Genomic DNA, 5,443 nt, shown 5'->3' on the forward strand with positions numbered 1-5,443 from the left:
CGCGTTTGCCCCACCTAGAGACAAGCGTGGAGAGTTCATGAAGGGACGTCCACCGTTCTTCTCTCACTCAGCTGATCCTATGCAAGCTGAGGATTGGCTTAAAGCTGTGGAGAAGCAGCTGGTCATTGCTCAGTGCAATGACAGGGAGAAGGTTCTGTATGGCTCTGGGCAGCTTCAGGGAGCCACACAGGACTGGTGGGATTCGTACTGCTTTGCACATCAGGACCCGGATACTATCACTTGGGATGAGTTCAAGGTCGCCTTCAAGACTCATCATGTGCCTGCTGGATTGGTGAAGCTGAAGAAGAAGGAGTTTCTGTCTCTGAAGCAGAGCTCCATGACAGTTTGTGAGTACCGTGACAAGTTCACTCAGTTGTCGCGGTATTGCCCCAATGAAGTGGAGAATGATGAAGACAAGCAAGACCACTTCCTGGAAGGTTTGAATGATGGTCTGTCCTACATGATGTCAAATGTCAAGTATGCTAGTTTCCAGGAGATGGTGGACAGGGCATTGGTGCTTGAGAGCAAGCGCCGTAAGATGGAGGACAAGAAGAGGAAGTATAACTCCTCTCAGCAGTAGGCTGGTGCCAGCCGTCCCGCTACAACAACCAGCAGGGCCCTCAGTCTCGCCCTGCATATCAGTCAGGCAACCATGGACAGCAGCAGAATGTCAGGTACAGCAATCAGAGTCAGCAGACGAGCCAGCGCTACAACAACAACCAAGTGCAGCGCCCCGCTAGTCAGGCGCCTCGTCAGAATGCCCCAGCACCATCAGGCTCTCGCTAGAACTCCAACGCTGTCCCAGCAAATCCCAACGCCAACCCCACCCCCACTGGAAATACCTGCTTCAAGTGTGGTCAGCTTGGACACTACGCGAATGCGTGCCCCCAGAGGCAGAAGAATAACAACAACAATGGAAGGGTGAATCATGTGAAGCTGGAAACTGCTGAGGAGGCTCCAGATGTGGTAGTTGGTACGTTCCTTGTCAACTCTTGCCCAGCTACTGATTTGTTTGATACTGGAGCATCACATACTTTTATAAGTGCACAGTTTGTTGAGAAACATAGTATAGCCACCTGTACCATGCAAAACACCACGATAGTTAAATCACCTGGGGGAAAGGTGCATACTAATACTTTGTGTCCGGGAATGAGCATTAAAATAAGGGGGGTAGATTTTCCTGTCAATCCTATTGTGTTGGGTTCAGAAGGTTTAGATATGATATTGGGAATGAGATGGTTGTCCAAGTTTAAGGGTACTATTCAGTGTGCGGAGAAGTCAGTTGCTCTAACAGCACCTAGTGGGAACAGAATTGAGGTCAGAGTTTCTATGTCACCTAGCAGTGAAGGAACAGTCTACCATGTGAGCACTGGGTCAGTAGAAGATATTCGAGTTGTGAAGGAATTCCCTGATGTGTTTCTAGAGGATTTGCCAGGTATGCCACCCGAACGTGAGATTGAATTTGTTATTGATTTATCACCTGGTACTGCACCCATCTCTAAGAGACCTTATAGAATGGCTGTTAATGAGTTAGAAGAACTTAAGAAACAACTAAGGGAGTTACAGTCTAAGGGGTATATCCGTCCTAGTTCCTCACCTTGGGGAGCTCCAGTTATTTTTGTAGAGAAGAAGGATGGGACACAGAGGATGTGTGTAGACTATAGATCTTTGAATGAGGTCACAATTAAGAATAAATACCCTTTGCCTAGAATAGAGGACTTGTTTGACCAGTTGAAAGGAGCTTTTGTGTTTTCCAAGATAGATCTGAGGTCAGGTTATCACCAATTGAGGATTAAACCTAGTGATATTCCAAAGACTGCTTTCACCACCAGATATGGACTTTATGAATATACAGTTATGTCTTTTGGGTTGACTAATGCTCCATCTTACTTTATGTATCTGATGAATAAAGTTTTTATGGAGTATTTGGATAAGTTTGTGGTAGTCTTTATTGATGATATCTTGATCTACTCCAAGACTGAGGAAGAACATGAGGAACACCTGAGACTTGTGTTGCAGAAATTGAGGGAACATCAGCTCTATGCCAAGTTGAGTAAGTGTGACTTCTGGTTGAAGGAAGTGTCTTTTCTTGGTCATGTCATTTCAAATGGTGGAGTTGCTGTGAGTCTGAAGAATGTGGCAGATGTTCTTAAGTGGAGTCCACCTCAGACTGTTGGAGAAATCAGAAGTTTTCTTGGAATGGCTGGTTACTATCGGAGATTCATTGAAGGGTTTTCCAGTATTGCCAAGCCCATGACTGCTTTGCTAGAGAAGGGTAAGCCATTCAAGTGGAATGAACAGTGTCAGGCTAGCTTTGAGGAGTTGAAGAAGAGGTTGACTACTGCACCAATTTTGACTTTGCCAGATGTGACTAGAAGCTTTTCTATCTATTGTGATGCGTCCAAGCAAGGTTTGGGATGTGTGCTGATGCAAGAGGGAAAGGTGATTGCCTATGCATCTAGACTGTTGAAGAAACATGAGGTGAATTATCCAACTCATGATCTTGAGTTAGCAGCTGTGGTCCATTCACTGAAAATCTGGAGACACTATATTCTGGGTCATAAGTGTGATATCTACACGGATCACAAGAGTCTGAAATACATCTTCACTCAGAATGACTTGAACCTGAGACAGAGAAGATGGTTAGAATTGATCAAGGACTATGAACTGGAGATTCATTACCACCCTGGCAAGGCTAATGTAGTTGCTGATGCTCTGAGTAGAAAGAGTCAAGTGAATATGTTGGAAGCCACAGAGTTACCGATGGAACTACTGGCAGAATTTGAGTATCTCAATTTGGGGTTTGTTGCTAATACCCAAGGTACTTCCATGGACATAGAACCAACTCTTGAGCAAGAGATCAGAAAAGGTCAGAAAGAGGATGAAGAGATCAAAAAGATACTTAAGCTGATAGAGGAAGGTAGAGCACCTGGATTCAAAGTTGATCAAGAAGGAATTGTTTGGCACAAGGACCGATTGTGTGTGCCTGATATTCAGAGAATCAAGGATGTGATACTGAAGGAGTGTCATGAATCTGCTTACTCTATTCATCCAGGAGGTACTAAGATGTACCAGGACTTGAAACAAAACTATTGGTGGCCTGGTATGAAGAAAGATATTGGTGAATATGTGGCATTGTGTGACACCTGTCAGAGAGTGAAAGCGGAACATCAGAGGCCAGCAGGATTGTTGCAACCGTTGAAGATACCTGAGTGGAAGTGGGATGAGATCAGCATGGACTTCATAGTGGGATTGCCGAAAACTCAACGAGGTTATGACTCAATATGGGTTGTAGTAGATCGATTGACCAAGGTAGCTCATTTCATACCGGTCAAAACTAACTACCGTGGAGATCAGTTAGCAGAAAAGTATATGGAACGGATTGTGTGTCTGCATGGAGTCCCTAAGAGGATTGTGTCTGATAGAGGTACACAGTTTACATCAAAGTTTTGGGAGAAGTTACATGATGCTTTGGGAACCGAGCTCAGATTCAGTACAAGTTATCACCCTCAATCCGATGGTCAGACGGAGAGAGTCAACCAGATAGTAGAGGATATGCTCAGGTCTTGTGCGTTACAGTATGGAGATAGTTGGGATACTAGCTTGCCCTACGCTGAGTTCTCTTATAACAATAGTTATCAGACTAGTCTTAAGATGACTCCTTTTGAAGCCTTGTATGGAAGGAAGTGTAGGACTCCATTGTTCTGGAACCAGACTGGTGAAAGACAAGTGTTTGGCCCTGATTCATTGAGAATAGCCGAAGAAAGGGTTCAGTTCATCCGACAGACTCTGAAAGCAGCTCAGTCTAGACAGAAGAGTTATGCTGATGTGAGACGAAGGGAACTTGTGTTTCAGGCAGGTGATTATGTATACCTGAAAGTGTCTCCGATGAGGGGTCTAAAGAGGTTCAATGTCAAGGGAAAGCTAGCTCCAAGATATGTTGGTCCTTTCAAAATTTTGGAAAGGAAAGGAGAGGTGGCTTATGAGCTTGAGCTGCCTGTTAGCTTATCCAATGTGCACAATGTTTTCCATGTCTCCCAATTCAAGAAGTGCTTGAGAGTGCCTGAGGAACAGTTGCCGCTAGAGGAACTGGATTTACAGGATGATCTACCTTATGAAGAGAGTCCTATCAAAGTTTTGGACACAGCAGAGAGAATTACCAGGAGTAAAACTATCAGGATGTGTAAAGTACAATGGAAACACCATTCTGAGGAAGAGGCAACCTGGAAAAGAGAAGATGATCTGAAATCTAAATACCCTCAGTTATTCCCTGATTCATCCTAATCTCGAGGACGAGATTCTTTTAAGGGGGGTAGGTTTATAACACTCCAAATTTTTGAATTTCAAATTTAGTTTAAATTTGATTTAATTTTTGGCTCAATTTGAAGTTTTGGGAATTATTAAATAATTTACAAAATTAAATAAAATTAAATATAAGGTAGAAACATGTTTGAGTTTGCATTCATGCTGCAGCATAATTTTTGCTTGATTTTATTTATTTGTTTGTTTGTGCCTTTATTTGAGTTTTAGAGCAATAATTAAATAGGAGAAATCTGTTAAAAAAAGAGAAAAAAAAATGGGCAACGCCCCCCCACTCGGCCCAAGCCGCGGCAGCGGCCCAGCCGCAGCAGTTGCGCGCCCCAGCCCAGCTCCACTCCACCCGCAGCCGCTGACGCGTGGGTCCCGCAGGTGGGGCCCACCCGCCAGGGAGTCTTCCCCTACCTCCGTCCGAGACGGAAACAACCGCCGCCTCCGCTCCGGATTCCGCGCAAGCCCGCGCCCCGAGGTTCGCCTCGGGCTATAAATAGCGTCCCTCGGCCGCCCGCACGCCCCCCCAAAACCCTAGTGCAAAACCCGAGCCGCAAGTTCGCAGCGCCGCCATCGGAATCCGCGCCGCCGCCGTCGAGCTTCTCTTTGCCGTCGACGTTTCACGAAGGTGAGGCCTCCATCGTGCTCGTCTCGCCGAGCCGCGCCCGCCCATGCCCTCTGCTCGGCCAGCCGAACCCTGTAGCGCCGCCGCCGGGAGCTCCGAGCGGCGCCAATGGCGCCACCGCCGCCCGCCGGCCGCCTCCAGCGCGCGCACCCGCCCCGCTCCGGCGCGCGGTCCACCGTGGACCGCGGCCCAGCGCCCCCGTGCGGCCGGTCCACGTGGACCGGGTCCACGCAGCCGCCGGCGCCACTCCCGCAGGCGCGGTCCACCATGGACCGCGGCCGCCCTGCCCCGCGCCCCGGTCCACCGCACTGTGCCGTGGACCGGCCAGCCCGTGCGCCCCTGCCATTTTGCAAAAAGGCCCCTGCCTTTCTTTGAAATTAACCCGCGGCCCAGCTGAGTTCAAAAATAATTAGAAATGTGCCCCTGGTTTTGCTTAATAGCCCCTGCAGCCGTCGGTTTTTGCAGATTTAATCCAAATTCCTTTTTAATTCAGTTTTAATTAGTTTTTAT

The sequence above is a fragment of the Sorghum bicolor genome, chromosome 8 (genome assembly GCF_000003195.3).
Source record: "Sorghum bicolor cultivar BTx623 chromosome 8, Sorghum_bicolor_NCBIv3, whole genome shotgun sequence".
Taxonomy (NCBI): domain Eukaryota; kingdom Viridiplantae; phylum Streptophyta; class Magnoliopsida; order Poales; family Poaceae; genus Sorghum; species Sorghum bicolor.